The 20,449-nt window shown below is 39.6% G+C and overlaps 1 long non-coding RNA gene and 1 other non-coding gene across 2 annotated transcripts; one reads left to right on the top strand and one right to left on the bottom strand.

Annotated features, from left to right (window-relative positions):
* Nucleotides 1-13,645: 13,645 nt before the first annotated feature.
* Nucleotides 13,646-13,752, bottom strand: LOC141635523 (small nucleolar RNA R71). Its single transcript, XR_012540205.1, has one exon. It is a non-coding gene; the product is annotated as a small nucleolar RNA R71 (small nucleolar RNA).
* A 2,117-nt stretch (nt 13,753-15,869) lies between these two features.
* LOC141634134 (uncharacterized) lies at nt 15,870-18,984 on the top strand. The gene is made up of 3 exons (XR_012538887.1): nt 15,870-15,948; nt 17,400-17,485; nt 18,816-18,984. It is a non-coding gene; the product is annotated as an uncharacterized LOC141634134 (long non-coding RNA).
* The last annotated feature ends 1,465 nt before the right edge of the window (nt 18,985-20,449 follow it).

Genomic DNA, 20,449 nt, shown 5'->3' with positions numbered 1-20,449 from the left:
TTATTGTTCCCTATTTTAACAAAGTACTGATACTTTGGTTTTATAATCTCTAGGTTTTGATACTTTTATATATTCATTGAACTTGTTCAAAGAATCTCTCTTCTTACCTCATTAAGTGGATACCAAGTATCTACCTAGTTCGTTGGTAGAAGAGATGAAGAAGTAATAACCTTTTCTGATTGAAATTGTATTCGACCATACACTTCAAAGTATAAATAGGGCGAATATTGATACGTGCATTTTGTATAGCCTTTTAGCCTATTTTATCCACGTATTTCTATGCTTTTATTGTGGTTTTATGCTACGAATATGCCCCGAATTGCATACTTTGGAAGTTCTTGTATTAATTGCAGGAATGAGCTTAGAGATGCGGAATCAAGCCTAAAACATGTCCCTACGCATGCATTTAAGAGATGAGTTGAGTCGGAGCTTGGAAAATACTATTTTGAGATGCGCATTGAAGTAAGGAAGTTAGGCGAGCCAAGAGAGTGCTTCAATTTGCTAGTTCCTTCTTGTAAGAGCCATATCTCGAGTTCTACAACAGTTATTAAGGTGATTCCAGTTGGAGGTGGAAGCTTATTCTCTTAGCTTTCCAACGCCACCAACCACGCTCTATTTGTCCAAGTAACGAAGAAATGGCAGCCATTTGAAGTTTGGTGCGCGAAGCAGGAATTACGCGCTGAGAAGTGCTCGATCGAGAACTATTTCTATTCGATCGAGAGCCCATTTGCTCGATCGAGAGCTACTTCTTCTCGATCGAGTGATTAAAGGGAAAGAAGTCCTCGATCGAGAGGAATTGTTCTCGATCGAGAGGATTGCTAAGGAATAATACTCGATCGAGAGCCTTAAGTGCTCGATCGAGCAACAATCTTTGACGGGCTTGGACTTTTTAGTTAATTTCCGTCAATTAGGTTTAGCTAATCCTATTTTCTTATAAATAGGAAGTCAGTTTGTCATTGTAAACTCTCTCACACACCTTACTTCGTTCCTTTTCTCTCTGGTTCGGATACATTGCTACTGTTACTTTGGTTCCTCATTTTCCGGATCACTTAATTCAGTAATTCCTTCCCTTATTCTCTTTTAATGCTTATTTCTTCTTTAATTATTGTCATTGCTTATTTTATTATGAGTAGCTAATTCCCCGTAGTATGTTAGGATTAGGGAAGCCGTGGCAGCGATGTTTTAATTGACTTATATAGATTAGTCTTGCGATAAGAATTGTATTAGGCAATTTAATTGTTATCCGGTCGAATGAATGCATGCAGGAGACCATAAATCTAGTTAACCCCGACCTGGATCGAAAGATTGGAAGGGAAGACTTGCTTAATTACAATAGGGTATTGCAGTGAGGGCGAAAGTTAAGCTGTTTACGCTCTAGGGCGGTTTAAGGACCGAAAGGTGACGACCATAGCTCATCTTATCAATAGTCTAATCGCCTTAGTATTCATGATAGTATAAGATATGATAGCTGCCACGGTGGACCGACTCCTAGCATACTTCCTTCCTCTTACTGTTAATTCTCTTATTTATTTCTCTTCTTTAGCCTTTTTAGTTTAGTCAACACAATCAATTCAACCCCATCAGTGACATTAGACAGATAAATCGACAAATAGATAGTACGCCGCCTCCCTGTGGAGATCGACCCTACATACCGCTGACTTCTGTTAGTAGTACTTAGGTATTTATTTTTGGTACGAAACGACAGTATCAAATTTTGGTGCCGTTGCCGGGCAGGTAATCTATTTATTTATTTGTTAAATTTTATCTGTTTTTAGCCTCAGGGGATTTTTCCCTTGAGGCCGTTCTGATCTTTTTCCCTGAGTGCTGTTTTGATAGGCCTTACAGGTACTACCTAGACAGTTCTAGGTGAAAACCGTCAAAGGGAAGGCTTGAGTACCTTTGACCCGTCACCGATGTCCCATTATATGGAACACCGGTGATCTCTGCGGGAGATGTGGTCTGCCGAGCACAATGTTTGTAGTTGTGCCGCCACATCCATCCTATCAATGGCCACCGCAACAAGATCCTCCTGAGATACAAGAAGAAGAGATTGCGGAGCTGAAATCCTTGATGGAGACACTTGCATTCCAAGCGCAAGAATACTTCTCGCGAATTGATAAGCTCGAGTCTGCAGTTGCTCAGTTAGCAGCTGAGATGGAGATAGAAGAGATCGCGGAGTGGACATATTCAGTGGCGACGCTTGTATCACAAATGCAAGAGAGCAACAAAAATATGGACGCTCGATTACATGAGCTCGAGGCTGTAGTTGCTCAGTTAGCAGCTGAGATGCAAGAAGAAGAGGTATACCTTGCTGAGAGCGGTTTTTCCCCTGAAGAAACCGTGTTGCCCAATGCTGAGGGTGACTTCTATGATTCGGACGACGAGTTCCTATCATATTTCACTGCCCCACGCGAAGATTTCAGCTCTGTACAGGAGGAATCACTCGATCGAGTGACTTATATAGGTCGATCGAGTGATTTGCCAGGAGAAACAGCTCGATCGAGTGAAATTGCTACTCGATCGAGTGGAATTCAGGAGGAAGTTGGTCGATCGAGTGGCTGTTCTGCTCGATCGACTGATTTGGCCATTGGGAACTATGATTCGTCATTTGGGCTTGATTTAGATGACGATTTTGATTATGACGACGGTTACGGTGAATCTTCCCTATTCAAAGCCGAGTTGGATGCGCTTGAGGCTGAGATTTACGGGACGAATTCCACTGAGGGCGACAAAAGGACAGCTGAGTCGGTAATTACTCCTAGCACGGAAGAGGTAATGAATTCTTTTATCTATGATTCCGTCATTAAGAGTGATCAACCTGAGGTAGTAAACGGTAATTTCATTATTGTTTGTAATTTGCCTCGTCTTATTCATGCTTCCTTTTTCAAAGCTATACCCCCTCATATGTGGACACATAAATTAGCAATTTCTCACCATCCTTGTCATTTTAAAATTGTTAATCTAATTTGGAGCCCTAAATTATTGACAATTGCTCCCGCGCTCCTTTATTTTGCGGATAAATTTAGGAGCACCCATAGGAAATTTGTTAGACTCAAACGGTTGTTTAATTTCATTTCCTATTTCTTGATTCCACTTTGGTGCTACTTATGCTGTTGTGTAGCACATGCGCAGCTATTTGACAGGTTGCTGCGCGCTTTGAGCTGTTTTGATTGTGATTAATTATAGAGGCTCGAAGGAAAAGAAGGTCGAGCTGGGACCTGTCTGAAGCTAGCGCTACCCGGGAGGCAACCCGGCGATTTTATTTTGCTTTTTATTCAATTTCAGTTGTAATAAATGGTTTTATACCATAGACTATCTCAGTACGCTTGTCTTGTTAAGTTTGCGGGCTGTTTTTCATTGCATTTTGCAGGAATACGCTGAGGATCACTCGATCGAGTACTTGTTGTACTCGATCGAGCACTTTTGCTGCCAAATCCCTTCGATCGAGCAGAACTTCCTCTCGATCGACCACCTGCAAGATGAGGAACCACTCGATCGACTTACTTTCTTCTCGATCGAGCAGTTTTGAGCGCCCATGTTACTCGATCAGCCACTATACGACTGCTATCGAGTGCTATTGACTTGGATTAGCTTCCTGAGACGGTTTTCCGGGCCCTTAGCAACCTCCCATTTCATGGTCGGTTTGGGGAGGTCCCTTATTTCGCGTATCTTGTGAGTTTTCCGTATTTACTCTCTTTCTCCTCTAGTTTGCATTTCCTTTCCATGTTTTGGTACAATGGGGGCATTGTACGGTTTGGTTTGGGGAGGTTTTGCATCCATATCGTGTTCCGCATATTGTTTTTATTGCATTTCAAGTAATCACGTTTAATTTATGTTTGCATTGTTGTTTATTTTTTGTTAAAAATTCAAAAATTCCATAAAAATTGAAAAAAAAAATTGTTGAAAATTCAAAAAATTTCATGTTTATTTTAGCATATAGGTTGAGTCGGAACGGTAGATTTCAGTGATGAAATTGCACTATATTTGTCGTTTGCTTAAGCCTTGCATTAATTAATATCTCTTAGCTTTGTCTTATTGCATATCTACGAGTTAATGTTTAATTCAGCTGAACATATAGACTTGACCTGAAATTTTGGCAACCTACTTATAATTTCTAAGGATTTAGAGCCTTATAAACTGGTGTCACTTGTGGCCGGTTTCATGTAGGATTGTGAGTAGTTACTCCTTGCATATCATGTTCATCAATTTGTACATATATGAAATTCAATTGCTTTTTGCCTACATACATTCGGGTTAGTGGTTGGTGTCACATGCAGGGAGGTGCTTACATTTCCCTTTTCTTTCATTTTTACCCATAAACTCCACATTAGCCAAATTTGCCTGTTGACCTTTAGCTACATCCCAAATTTAGCCTGCCTTGTCAAGCTAGTTTAGAATGTTCTGCGGTATATTGTCTATTGTATCAAATGTTGGCGCATATTCTGTTGATTTGGAGTTGGTAATTTATGAAGAAAAGACGTGAAAAAAAAAAGAAGAAAAAAGAGAAGTTGAAAAAAAAAAAGAAAACGAAAAAAAAAAAGAAATCAGAACAAAAACCGAAAAGAAAAAGAAAGGAAAATTTGAAAAAAGAGATGTTGTTTGTTGATTAGTCGGTTTCTGCTCCTATGATCTATCTTACATTATTTGAGGAGTATGTTTGGTTCGGTTTGGTGAGTTTTATGCCAAATGAAGGGCATGTGCTTTATTCTTTAATTGAGTTGGAAATGGATATGTTTCATATGGTTTTGTTTAGGTACTAGCTTGATCACCTATACCTCCACATTCCCATAAATGTTTTGCCTTTTCTTACCCATTGCCTCACTTTACCATATTTTTGTAAGCCCTCGGCTGTGACAGGACCTCGTTTGGTTGGAATGTGTGTACGGTAGCTAGAATTGTCTATCATATTAGTTGCATGCATGTTTATGTGGGTCGTAGTTTAGGTGAGCGACTATTTTTCTTTCTCTCTTACATATATATATGTTCACCCTTTGCTTCATGAGAGAAGAGTGACCCGTGAGAGTCCATTGTTAAAGGTCTTGCAAGGTCGACGGTTCAGTTTTATTATAAACATCTTACAACTCGTTTGCATTTGACTGTTTAGCTATAAGTGTTAGTTTGCTTGCATTAAATTGGCTTAAGTGGGCATTTGTAGCTACCTCTGAGTTATCTTTTTCCGTTCCTTTAGTTGCATTTTAGTTTACTCGGGGACGATTAAGGTTTGGTTTGGGGAGATTTGATACGTGCATTTTGTATAGCCTTTTAGCCTATTTTATGCACGTATTTCTATGCTTTTATCGTGGTTTTATGCTACGAATATGCCCCGAATTGCATACTTTGGAAGTTCTTGTATTAATTGCAGGAATGAGCTTAGAGATGCGGAATCAAGCCTAAAACATGTCCCTACGCATGCATTTAGGAGATGAGTTGAGTCGGAGCTTGGAAAGTACTATTTTGAGATGCGCATTGGAGTAAGGAAGTTAGGCGAGCCAAGAGAGTGCTTCAATTTGCTAGTTCCTTATTGTAAGAGCCATATCTCGAGTTCTACAACAGTTATTAGGTGATTCCAGTTGGAGGTGGAAGCTTATCCTCTTAGCTTTCCAACGCCACCAACCACGCCCTATTAGTCCAAGTAACGAAGAAATGGCAGCCATTTGAAGTTTGGTGCGCGAAGCGGAATTACATGGCGAGAAGTGCTCGATCGAGAACTATTTCTATTCGATCGAGAGCCCATTTGCTCGATCGAGAGCTACTTCTTCTTGATCGAGTGATTAAAGGGAAAGAAGTCCTCGATCGAGAGGAATTGTTCTCGATCGAGAGGATTGCTAAGGAATAATACTCGATCGAGAGCCTTAAGTGCTCGATCGAGCAACAATCTTTGACGGGCTTGGACTTTTTAGTTAATTTCCGTCAATTAGGTTTAGCTAATCCTATTTTCTTATAAATAGGAAGTCAGTATGTCATTGTAAACTCTCTCACACACCTTACTTCATTCCTTTTCTCTCTGGTTCAGATACATTGCTACTGTTACTTTGGTTCCTCATTTTCCGGATCACTTAATTCAGTAATTCCTTCCCTTCTTCTCTTTTAATGCTTATTTCTTCTTTAATTATTGTCATTGCTTATTTTATTATGAGTAGCTAATTCCCCGTAGTATGTTAGGATTAGGGAAGTCGTGGCAGCGATGTTTTAATTGACTTATATAGATTAGTCTTGCGATAGGAATTGTATTAGGCAATTTAATTGTTATCCGGTCGAATGAATGCATGCAGGAGACCATAAATCTAGTTAACCCCGACCTGGATCGAAAGATTGGAAGGGAAGACTTGCTTAATTACAATAGGGTATTGCAGTGAGGGCGAAAGTTAAGCTGTTTACGCTCTAGGGCGGTTTAAGGACCGAAAGGTGACGACCATAGCTCTTCTTATCAATAGTCTAATCGCCTTAGTATTCATGATAGTATAAGATCTGATAGCTGCCACGGTGGACCGACTCCTAGCATACTTCCTTCCTCTTACTGTTAATTCTCTTATTCATTTCTCTTCTTTAGCCTTTTTAGTTTAGTCAACACAATCAATTCAACCCCATCAGTGACATTAGATAGATAAATCGACAAATAGATAGTACACCGCCTCCCTGTGGAGATCGACCCTACTTACCGCTGACTTCTGTTAGTAGTACTTAGGTATTTATTTTTGGTACGAAACGACAGTATCAAATATCTTGCTCTATTCATAATCCTTCTCTAGAAAGAAGTCATGAATTAATCTTGCTTTGAATACAAGTGATGTGACTCACATTTGACCACATTTAGTCCCTGAATTACCCTCGTTCCCATGCTTTATAACACATAATTGGGTCATTTACTATCTTTAGTTTCCCATTTTTAATTTGCATATTCTTTGAGGTTTTGTCTCCTTGGTAGGAAAGGATTGCTAACCCTTGCATTTATGAGGCGAAATGAAGCTAAATTGATCGCATCCAATGACCAAACATCAAAGGGAAGACTAACACTAGAGGCCTAAGTAGATAATAAAGTGAAATGGGCAATGATGAAACGATCCTTGCATCCCCGAAATGATCCTTGCTGATTGTTAAGGAGGAAGAAGAGAAGCAGTCTGCCCAGGAATTCGAGCCGATCAAGCACGATCTGGGCGTCTCATAACAGCAAGATCCGGGCATCTTGTGCCCAAGACAAGCGGATTGCAGCGCAAGGATCCGAGCGTCTTCCCCTGGATCCGAGCGGATCACAAGTCAGAAGAGCCCGTGCCGTACCTCAAGACGAGCGGATCGTGGCAAGACTAGCATGGGAATATGCTCATTTCCTTCGAGAGGAGCATTTCCTCAACTTTTCTTAGGGACTTAATAGTCATTTAAGCCCTTAGTAACCCTACTCTTTGTACCTAATCTTTAGTATAAATACCCCTTTGTAACACCCACATATACCAAGGAGCCTTAACAAGACCTTCCCTAGTATATAAAGGCATAACCATCTCGGTTGCCCGAGGACAGTAATCATCAAATGTCGATAAAATAACGTTTAAATTATATTACAAGTGATTACAAACATCAGACGATAAGAAAGATATAACTCAAAACCACTGTCTACTATGTGAACTAATTCTGTCGTGACTCGTGATAGACTCATCCCTCCAAGCACCCATCTATGATCCAACAACCACCTAATAAGACTGACTGCTCACCATAGTGGATCACGGCAGACACAACAGAAGCAAACAACAAAACAAAACCACACAAGATCAGGAAAGCAAACATATAAAAGCAGACACAACACAAGCACAACAACACACACACCACATCTCCTCCAAACAACCACCATCACTGACTATCCACCGGACCAGTCCTGCCAGTGGGGGACTGAAACCGTTTCTACTTAAGCCCCGCTCATCTATCCGAGCGATAAACCCATGTCCATTAATGTGCACATCCCCTCCCGTGGCGGATTCCACGGAGGGCAAACTACAGGCGTCAAGCCACTTCCGCAAGTGACTCCACTCAGCCGAGGGCGCACCTCGCGCACCACAGACAAACAATCACAATCAACTGTACCACAACAACGATTATCAAAACAACACAAGTCAAACCAACTACCACAGCCAATCATGAATACTGAAACTAAACCAACCAAACAACATCAACAGACTCTCTAGAAAATCAACAGTACCGAGTAGGCGAACCTACCTTTAGCAAACCACAGCGATTCCGCGTCCAACCACAAGATACCAATCAACCAAGCAAACCACCTATACAAACAGTACAACCATCTATCACTACTACTACAAACCTAATCTGAAAGCAACGATGACGATGATGACGATAACATACCTATACATAGAAAACCGGCGTCAAGACCACTACTCGACTCAAGCATCCCATCCCCATGGTGTAAGCCTCCTCAAAGACCTCAAGCAAAAGAATTATGGTGAAGGAGAAATAAGGTGACGACATCTAGATTTAGGAAGAAGGTGCGGAAATGATTTGGAGTTTCACGATTATCGATTTATAATTCCTCGCTGCAAACCCGTTACTCGATCGAGTAACTAACTTACTCGATCGAGTGACCTCTACTCGATCGAGCTCCCAAGCTACTCGTTCCGAGTAACCTCAGATAGACCGAGTAACACACAACCCAAAGCTCACATCGTCACCAGTCATCACTCTTAAGATTTTCGAAGGTCAAGATAGGTGTCTAAAGTCGGTCATCGAGTCCCTAAAAGGACGGGTGTTACAGTCTTCCCCCCTGAAATAGAACTTCGTCCCCGAAGTTCGACTTATCCTCCCCCCCATCACAAGACAAAGAAATCAAGGTCAACGCAACCGTTTACCCGACACAGGTCAACACTATCGTTTAAGAATACCATCCCCCTAGGTATGTTCATCAACCATCGTCATCACCTACCTTAGCACATAATACACAACACGACACCCAGCGAATCACCAACTTCCTTTTGAATCACCGAACACACATTGTCCACAAGAACGACTAACTCGTCTATCACTTGAACTTACTACCTAATATTACTCAACTGTAAACCAACGCAACTATCAGATTATTCCTTCATCAACTTCTTGCCAACAACTATCAGTTACAAAACACTCAAAACAACGGTCCTATTACTGATTCATAACAATACATTATTCAATCCATTCCATTACAATAACCACACAACACAATCTACTAATAACAATTCTACCAAAGCCACTAATATCCAATTCCATTACAATACAGAGGACAACGAACTGAAAATAAGATACAATAACATGCTGTTCTGTCCGAAAAATACAAACTACTACTTGATTGCTCAAGAACCATTACAAAATTACCCAAACAACCATTTAAAATACTTTAAAATGTCACGAAAATACTATAAAATTGTTATAATTACGTCATTTTTTACGCGACATTACTCTTCCCCTCTTGAAAGGAACTTCATCCCCGAAGTTCACCATCAAACAACTCTCCTATCCCACAAACCGATACATATTATACCACATTGACATTACTTAAAAACCACAATGCAAACCTTGCCTCATGTTAACCAATATACTTCCTTGACATTACACAAATTTGACTCATATAAATATGAAACCATCGAAAACGTGAATTATACCACAAGGTATATCATCATCAATTACCAGCCATGTCATCAATTACTTTCTTATACAATCATTCGAACTATGCAACGAGACTTATAACCCCTTAAATATGACGTTACCCGAGACAATTTGGCTTAACATTTTAATTTACATACATAGTATCAAAACTTGTATGAATCGCACGACTATGCGCAACAATATAACCACCGTTGAGACTAAACAATGATATGCGAAACCCACAATAAGAAATACTCTAACACTAACCAGCGACATGATGATGCAAACAAGTTTTTGAACGAAATAAAGCTGTTACAGTGCTACTCGATCGAGCTGGACTTACACGATCGAGTTCATCAGTTATTCGATCGAGTAGACTGAGATCAGAATACTCCCCAGATGTCACCCCTGCTGTTATTCGATCGAGTCAGGGGCACTCGATCGAGTAGCCGCAGGTCAAAAATCCACTAAGACGCCACTTTACGTCTAAAGCAATATATATACGCGAGTCGGAAATGCTCTCTCGACCCAAAATTCTGCGTAAACAGTCTGAAAAATCATCTAAAATACGGCCTTATGGCCAATGTACAAACCAAAGTCAAATAAAAGTACCAACTAAAACAAGTACTAACAGCTACAAGTCCATAAAACGGTATAGAAACAAAAAGGAGTGTCATCACTCCACAACCTGCTCATCCATCACCTCGTCTCCACCATCACCTCTAGACCTGCCTGCTCCAGCTGCATCCTGACCTGTGACTCCACCAACGCCAACGTCGGCTCCCACCCGCCATGGTGCCAAGCAACCATAGGGGTAACTCACGGGCTCTCCCATGGTAGATCGCTCCACGCCAAAAGAGCGGAAAACTCCAGTATCATCCCCAACGCCCCTCCACCACACGGGATGAGCTGCCTCGGTCCCGATGCCCTCAACATATGCCATCTCATGGAGGTTTCAGAGTGTCAAGGTAGCAGACACCCTCTCCATAAGCTTTCTCACTCTCATCTCAGGGCTGAAGAAGGAAGGGTAACCAGGAAACTGGTACTGTGGAGGCACAGGCTGCTCTGGCTGGGTCTCAGTTACCCCCTCCCTTACCCGTCGTGGTCCTCTCCCCACTGTAGGTTGCCTGTCCTCGGGTCTAGACCGATCCCCCTTCGTCGGCTCAGGCATCACCACCAAGATATCCGTGTCAATGAGGTAAAGCTTACTCTCAGGAACCTCCTCCTCATCATCATCAGAATCGGCAGCCACTACTACTGCCGGTAAAGGCTCGGTCACGGGATGGTGCTTGGGAGCTGGCATCCTCATCCAACTCATTCCTCAAACTCTCCATTATAACCCACCATCCTCCAAAGTCCTCAACCACTTGTGTCAAGAAAGTACTCCCGGTCCAAGGTAGGCACCGTCGGGGTTAAGGGTTTATAGGCCGAGGAGGCCTCAAAGGTTGTCAGCCTCTCCGCCAACTGAGTGACAATGGCACCACAACTCAGAAAACGAGTGTCAGAAGAGGCCATCAAGGATAAGCTGGCACACACTATGTCCGGGGCACTGAAGGTGACTCTCGGAGCACGGGTGGGGTTAAGGTATGCCGCAAGCAACATCACCTCGTGTGAGTTAAGCTTACTCGCATCTTTCCACTCATAGAGTAAATAGGTCATAGCACGAAGAAAGATCTTTAGGGTGACATGTTGAACATCATTAATCAATATGTTGCTAGAGGTGGGGGCGGGTTTGCCGGTAAAGCAAGGCATAAAGCTACTAGCTCCACACTCGGTCGGGATGTTCCTAAGAGCTCCTTTCACAGGTCTAGCAAGGCCAAGGTCGGTAGCAAACATGTCCATGGTCAGAAAGAAACTCAAGCATCTCATCCCCATGGTGTAAGCATCCTCAAAGACCTCAAGGAAAGGATTATATATGGTGAAGGAGAGGGAAGGTGACGGCATCTAGGTTTAGGAAGAAGCTGCGGAAATGATTTGGGGTTTCACGATTATCGATTTATAATTCCTCGCTGCAAACCCGTTACTCGATCGAGTAACTAACTTACTCAATCGAGTGACCTCTACTCGATCGAACTCCCAAGCTACTCGATCGAGTAGGCTCAGCTAGACCGAGTAACACACAATCCAAAGCTCACATCGTCACCAGTCATCACTCGTAAGATTTCTGAAGGTCAAGATAGGTGTCGAAGGTCGGTCAACGAGTCCCTAAAAGGACGGGTATTACACCCTTTGTACTACCTAGATTAGTATGAACCCTTAATCATATCTTATACTCTCTTAATCTCATCAAATTAGTCTGAATTTAGTTGTAATACAATTTCTCAATATTAATCACATCTTAATCTTTCCTTAATTTCTCTATTGTTCTTCCTTTATTTTGGGTAATTAGAAGATTATTTGGTTTTATTTGGAGGATTGACAACCTTCCATCAATCATCAAGTACTTATATTATTTTTTGCTTTATTATTTTGGATCATCTTCATAGGTATAATTCTCTCTTAATCTTGCTTAATTATTGTTAATCACTTTCATTTATTAATCATGTTTTGCTTTGTTGGTATGATTGAAAATCTTGTTAGCATGCTAAACTTGATAATGAGTGAGTAGTTTCCTTAGCTAGGGTTAATGGGGAATTAGGGAAAACCAACATGGGGAATGATTCATGCTTAATATAATATGTCTTCATAATTAATTTGCTTGCTTGTTGTGATTTCAACTTATGCACTTGTTATGTTTGATGAAATGCGAGCCTATGAATCCTTGCATTTTTTGATCCATCACCTATCTCTTTAATGAGGCTTGTAAGCTTATACACAAACTCGAGCCTCATTAGACCATGAATATAGTTGAATAGGAAGGATTAAGTCGACTTGTAGGTGTTGTACAATCTAATCGATTCGGCTCCGGGACCCAAACCTTCTTAGGTATTGTAAGCTTATATACCAACTCGATCCTATCACAACAATAAGTGCTTGCATATAATTGAGAACATGTCTGTATGATCAACACCCATGAATCCGCTATGAACCTATGACACCCTAGTGCCTTTAATCAATTGTTAACATCCCTCTTTAATCATCTTGCTTGTTTTCATTGCTTTACTTTTATCTTGTTAATTTGTTTTTACCAATCTCATCTCAACCCAAATTGTGACACCCAAAGGCACGACCATTTGCAATTAAAAATCATACATCAATACCCGTCCCTTGGGATCCGACCTTTACTTGCCTCTTTGCTAAGAGTAGTTTGTGAAGTTATAAATATTATTTTGGTTGGTAGCTTTTGACGACGAGTTTGAAACGGAACCAAAAATGGCGCCGTTGCCGGGGACGGTGTTCACTTGATTTGATTTTCATTAATTGTTTTTAGTTGTGTCTTTCTTTACCTTTGGGAAGTCGATCTCCTCAAGGTTATTCTAATTGTTTTCAAGTTATTTGATATTTTGCATGACTAGGAGATCACAAGGTAATCCATTACCTATTGATCTTGAAATTGAAAGAACCTTAACCAACAATAGAAGAGTTGCTAGAGGTACGTCGAGAGTTGTAGGTATTGGAGATATTGTGGACATTCAACCAAATAACATTGAGTTTACCAACTTTTGCAAGAGAAGGAGAGGATAACCCAATACAAAATCCACCACAAAATCAACCAACAATGCCTAAATTTTTATCACATTCCGTACCAACCTAGCAGAACCTACCAAATGGTACTCCTACACCACCACATTTAACTAGTAATTTCATTGCCAAATCCGCATTCATACAATTAGTTGAGAGAAGTCAATTTGGAGGGATGCCTAGTTAAGACCCTCACTCACATATGGAGAATTTTTGTGACTATTGTGATTCAATTTCTCAAACCTGAGTTACTCAAGATCAAATCCAATGGGTATTATTTCCTTTTTCTTTGATTGGTACCACAATTCAATGGTTGAAGAGCCTAGATAAGGCTACCCTTGGTATTGACTCATGGAAGAAGTTGGCACTTGCCTTCTACAAGAAATTCTATCCTCCGGAGAAGACTATAATGTTGAGAGCCCAAATCACTGGGTTCAAACAAAGGGATGAGGAATAATTGTATGAAGCATGGGAGAGATTTAAGGACACTTGTCGTTCTTGTCCACACCATGGACTTAGCGAGTGGTTCCTTGTGTAACAATTTTGGAATGGTCTATATGAAGACTTCCGCAATATCCTCAACATGGGATCTAATGGAATGTTCACCGAAGTTTATGACAATAAAACATGAGCCAAAATCGAAGAGATGGCGGTCTATAATTCATAATATAGTAGGCCTCGAAAGGCCACTAGAGGAGGAAAGCATGAGGTAGATTCCATCACACAATTGGGTGCTCAAGTAAGTGCTCATATTGACACCATCAATTTGAAGTTTGAGAAGGCTATGGCTAAGCTTGATGAAGCTTCCAAATCACCCAAACAACATGTTAATGCTATGGTGGCATCATCCTCAATTCCAAGTGGAGTATGTGAGAGTTGTGGAACTTTGGGACATGACCAAAGTGAATGTAGGGGAACAAGTAAACAAGTGAATGTTTTCCAAGCATAAAAGAGTGGCACCCCTTATTCCAACTATTACAATAAGAATACCAAATTCCATCCAAACCTTTCATACAAGAGCAAAAATGTTCAAAACCCTCAACCAACATACACCCCACCTCCAATGAGAAATCAAGCTCAAAGACGCTTTTATAACCAAAGCCAAGGTTATCAAAATTAACCCTCCTATAGTCAATCCAATGACCTAAAATTAGTAAGAAAAAACTTTAGTTATACAATATCGTCTCTGGATAACTAATTAACTACTAACCCTGTTGATAGAGAAAACCTAGAGAGAGAAAACCTAGAGAATTCAATTGATTGAGCCTCCATCCGGCCTCCCGCCGGATTCTAACAGATCCCACGACCATCTCATAGTCGCCAAACCCAGCGAAGATTTCCCTAACCTTCCTCCACCAACTTCTCATAAAAATTCCAAAAGGAAAACAATGCATGTCAAAGAGTTCAACTCTAGTGGTGCGCAATACAGTGGCCTGATATCGGAGCATTCGGGTCCAACCATCCTAAGGATAACCCAAACAGTGAATCCCTCCAATATCTCGTATAGGGAAAAGGTGCAGAGAAGTTCATTTCACGATTTTAATCTAAATGATACATCCTTAAATGATATCGATATAGATACAGAGGATGATGACGATTTCCATATCGATGAAGATGAAGAAGTATGCCCTCGCATTTGTCTCTCAAAGACAGAGAAGGCTCTCATCAGAAGGCCATGGCGCCACTCCCTCATTATCAAAATGTTTGACAAGAAAATTGGATACCTCGCCTTAATGAGAAAATTACAAGCAAAGTGGTCCATCAAGGGCAAACTTACTTTTACAAATCTGTCAGAAAACTATTATCTTGCCAGATTCTCTTCCAAGCAAGACTACGACTTTGTAATGACTCAAGGACCATGGATGATCGACGATCATTATTTGACGATTAGAAAATGTGTTCCAAATTTTATACCCTCCGCAGATAACATTAAATATTTGACGGCATGGGTTCGTATTCCGAACCTACCTGTAACACCCGCGAATTTCCCTTTTTGACATTCAAAATTTATTAAACCGTTTAATCACTTTATTATATATTTTTGAATTACTCGATTTAATTAATTTTATGTCAAACACGATTTTTAAAAACGTATTATATAAAAGCTCGTTTATATAAAAATACGTACGATTAAATTATATCTTTAAGGCATGATTTATATAATAATATATGTATACGTATTTTTGGTCGGATAATAATAATGACTGTAATAATAATAATTTCCGTCTAGCTATAGACCGTCACTTTTCCACTTGTGAGTCTAACCTTTCTCGACCTATCCTATATTGACAACACATCACACCTACCTGACATCCTACACTCTACTTTTAAAAATATCTTTATTATTATATATTATTATTATTATGTACTAGCATTATTATTATTTTTGTTGTGGACCGTATCCCTGCACACACACATACTCCCTCCACTTCCTCTACTTTTAAAAAAAAAATATCTTTATTATATATATTAGTATTATTCTAATATTATTATTATTATTATTATTATTACATTATTACTACTACCCTACCCTGCGTACTTCCTCTTTTCTTCTTCTTCTTTTCTGAAAAACAACAATACACAGCAACAGCAATAGAGCTCCTCCGTACGCCATTTTCGTCCCAACCAAACCAAGATCTCGCCTTCATTTCTCAACCAAACTCCATTATTTTTGTACCATTAGCTTCCTCGTCCCTTCCTCGTTCTTTTAAGGTAATAAAATTTGAGTTTTGACTGAGTTTTCAAAAAGGTCGTCTTAAAAGACAGCTCGGTTCTTTATACTTTTCCTCATTTTGTATGCTCAATTTTAGTTGCGTCTCACTTCCGTCTCATTTCTGTCTTAATTTCCGTCTGAAAACTGAGTTAAAATGGGGCTGTCGAATCCGTCTTATACTCGTGACAGGTGCGGGTTTGGTCTATGTTTTGACGGGTCTGGTGGCCTGCTCTGTGGGTCGGTTTTGGGCAGGAAATGGGGGTGGTGTAACACGATTTTACCGATCCTAATAATCTTATTATTGTTCGGGGTTATGTGAACATTGTTTGTTGCTCTATGAATATATGTGCCGAACTTTGGGATCATGTTGTATATTTGTCAGATTGTGATTATATTGTAGTTGCTTAACTTTTGTTTATAATACGTACTACTATGTTATAGCTATTTTAATTTTTATACAAGATTGGTTAAGGCCTTAAGGGGATTATTTTTATTGTAGATAAGGTTTAGCCATTATCTAATTAAAGAGTGGTAAGTGTGGTATGAGAATTGACGGTGGTAAGCTATCAAGGGAATTAGGCAAGTGTTGGTAAGTAAGCATTGATCGTCTATTTCAATACTGTGTTATTTCATAGTTGGGATTCGTTAACTTAATTGCATGCTAGATAATAACGATTTTGAGGTGTGACATATCACATATACATTGAGATGAGATTTCCGGATATATGCTGTTTCGAGATTTTGGATTTCGGTATTTGATTTGATTTGTCATTCTCTTTGTCTTTGGCATGTGGGTGAGTAGCTTAGAGCCTTGTACTCTAAGTGTTGAGCAGTTCCTTTAATGGAATATTTGACAATATCGATATTGAAATTGAGATGAAAATTGGTTACTAGTATTGAGTAATGAGTAGGACGGAGTAATGAGAGAGATGGAGTAGAGAGTTGAGATTGAATTAATTATTGGGACGAGAGTGACTATTATAATGTTAGCGTCAGCTTTGAGCGTATAATCATGATATCTGGTTGTTCGGGTTGTGTTGAGCGGGTATGGGGAGTTAGTTTAGGTACGTGTTTGTGGTTGTGTTAACCCCGTATGGTGGCTGGTTGTTAGGCCGAGTTTGAGGTTGCCATAATAACTTTTGGGCCGTGTCTATAAATTGTTTTGACGCTAGTTTGGTTTAATTAAAATATTATTTAATATCCGCCTCATGCTTTATATAACTTAACTCGTTAATTATTACACATTGAGTTTATTTGGACTCCACATAATTATTTTGTGGGACTCATTTGATTTTAGTAAATGGGCTAGCTAAATTTAGTAATTTGGGCTAGTCACGGTTATAAATCGTTTTGGCGCTAAACTGGTTTAATTAAAATATAATTAATTTCCGTCTCATATTTTTATATAGCGATAATTCGTTAATATCGTCCTTTCACCTAATTATTTTAGGTGACTCATATGTGGTTGAAGATGAAGAATAATTTTGGGTTTTAGAAGCTTTCTCAAGTTATTACTTGTCTCTTTGCTAGCTTAAGGTAACTATTCCGAGTTACTCGACGATTTAATGTCACATTGATGTTGTGTTTGTTGTTTGTTAAGTGTTTAGGAGATTGATAATGTATTACTTTCGTTTCTCACATGATAGAAATTGGAAATAGCATGAGAATGACATTGTGATACATTTTGTGATTTGGGCCAAGGTAGGCCAAGACTCTGAGCTGGGCCAGTTTGACCGAATGAGTTTGGTCAAACTAGGTTTAAACCGGTCAGTCTCGATTTGACCGATGACCCGTCGCGGGACTAGGGTCGAGGGTTTGTCTTTGAGGTGAGATTGGTTGCTATTGGAGGTTTTATGCTATGCCTTGATATTTGTAATTATGATTTCACATGTTGGTTGTTGGATGAATTGGTTGCCTTATACTTGAGTCTTCTTGTCTTGTTGCCATTTTAGCTTATTCTCATGGATTATGATGTTGATGGTTAGCTATAATTTGGTTATTGATGACATTGAGGATATGGTTGGATTGTCTGCTGAATAGACATTTATATAGCCTTTCACATGATAGAATGTTAGCATTACGTTTGAAAGTTGGACTCTTTGCCCCTCTTATGGTTAAGTGGGTGTCCTACTTGTCTTAAGTGTTGTAGGCTAAAGCATTCAGTTGGGACTAGGTCCTAGCTGAGTGACTTCGGTCGATGTCATAGATAGGCCCTTATAGTCTTTGACGAGTGTATGTTCACCACTTAATAGCCTTTGTGTCTTAGCTTGGTGGGCTTATATCCAAGTTAGGGCATGACCTCTTGACGTACTCTTAGAAGTATGTGGTCAGCTTAAGTACTAGCCAACTCTTTGGTGGACTCCTTAAGGGTACTCATGTGTGTGATCATGGGTCTTGGATGCGGTATTTTCCGCATGTCGCTAGGTCTGCGCAGGTTTAGGACTAGGGTGTTTACCTTACCTCGTGGTATAGACTCGAGTTACAGAGTGACTATTGACTGTACTAGGAACTTATGCCTGTCTCTAGATATATTGTCCTTTCTTGTTTGATGATTCTATGAGTCATAGAAGGTGAGATGCAAGCCGGCTATGGTTGATAGAGTTTGGATTCCCGGATGTTATGTGATTCACATGATAGTGTAGTATGAGTCGTTCTAGTATTCACATGCTAGGACTATGTGTTGTTATATTGTTGTTCACATGATAAGCACGATTGTCTAGCATCTATATGCTAAGGCTATGTGTGATTCGTATTCATATTCTTATGTTTACATGTTATATTAATTATGACATTTCGTGGCTGGGAGAACTCGGAGTTACTCCCCACTGACTGTGGCTTTCGTATTTGTATAAAATGCGATCGACAGGTAGGTGATGCTTATATGGGGTACATGGACGAGCTAGCGAGCAAAGTAACCTTGGGACCTAGATTTGTTTTATTATATTGTGACCCTTAAATACTTTTTATGTCATATTCTTTTTAGGGACATATGTCTCCCTTTCTCATATTTGGGTTGTATAACTTTGTTTCGCGACTTTAGCGATGTTTCATTCATGAGTTTTATTTTAGACCTTTCATGCTTGACACCTTCCCATTTGGATATTTTTATATAACAGGTTCAGGTTTTAAAAATTACAGGTTTTTACCCAAATGAACCTATTACAAACATATCCATGCAGTTTTTATCCAGAATTATGTGTTTACTTTTCCGCAATAAATGAGGGTGTCACAGTTGGTATCAGAGCATATTTGCTCCCGACGCACGTTTGTGCACCCCAATATAAATAACTTGACCTTAAAATAATAAACTTGAGAGATGGGTATGATGGGTAGACTTAGGACCTTATGTTGTAGTCTGTAGTGTATTTGCTCTTTGTTAGGTACTAACATGTTTGTTGATTGTCATTTAATAATTGTTGTGTTCTTGGATCAATGACCGTGAGCTTATCTATACGAAGATCAAGATTTGGTGCCTATTGCTGAGGATTGAAGATTTGTTCAACCTTTGAAGAATGATTCTACTTCCTTGAAGATGTTTCTCGTTCTTTTTGTATCTCGCCTTATTCTTAATCTCTTTGTGCTTATCCTCCTTCTAAACTCCCTTCTGTTTTACTTTAAAAGCTACACTTGTACTCCTAACTTGTCCTTTATTCCTTGTTTATCCTCCCTTAACGCCTTTTTGATAATACTCTCTGTTTTGAGGAATGTTGACCTTGGTTGGAAAATTCGACTTTTGAGGAGATTGTTTGTGTCTGACCCTTAATCCTGGTTTTGAGAGGTTGTGATGTTAAGGCTTAGACAGTGTGATGAGACATACTTAGTGATTCTTATACCTAGTTCCTTGATAAAGTGAGTGTGGTTGTTTAGTTAAGTTATTTGTGTTAACGAGTGTGAGTTGCTTTTGTTGCTAAGGTTATTGAACTTGGCTTTGTTGTTTATGTTTAGGATTAGAAAGGCTTGGGAAGTGTAGTGAGACGTGTCTTGGGATGCTAGTGCTTATAACTTGACTTAAAATGGATGAAACTGAATGGTGGATTTGAGGATATAGGATTGACTAAGTAGTCGAGTTTCTGATTGGCTTCCATAATCACTTTGGATATGAGGGTTTGATAATGTATATGTTACCGTGTGAGAAATGTTAAATGTGGGATTATTAGTTGGTTTTAGTGAGTGATATTGATTACTACTTGAGGTATGGTATGAGAGTGAGAGTAAGCTACATTATTGGGAAGTTTTAGCACTTGTTTTTAATAACTAGAAAGGGTAACGGTATGGTTGACACCAATTGTTAGGTTAAAGAACATAGTTTCAATTTATGGTTTTAGGAACTTTGAGGTGATAAAGTGTTGTTACAATTAAGACCTTGTTTCTTGGGAATTTGATGGTAAGTAAGTTTTAGGATGTCAAATTTGAAATAATACTCCTTGGGATGTTGATGACCATGATGGATTGGTGATGTGATTTGGTATTAGTTGGCTCTTGAGAGTTCTTGAGTTGAGG

Source organism: Silene latifolia, chromosome Y (genome assembly GCF_048544455.1).
Source record: "Silene latifolia isolate original U9 population chromosome Y, ASM4854445v1, whole genome shotgun sequence".
Classification (NCBI taxonomy): Eukaryota; Viridiplantae; Streptophyta; class Magnoliopsida; order Caryophyllales; family Caryophyllaceae; genus Silene; species Silene latifolia.
Note: the sequence above shows the minus strand (reverse complement) of the source record. Positions and strands in the feature narration are given on the sequence as shown.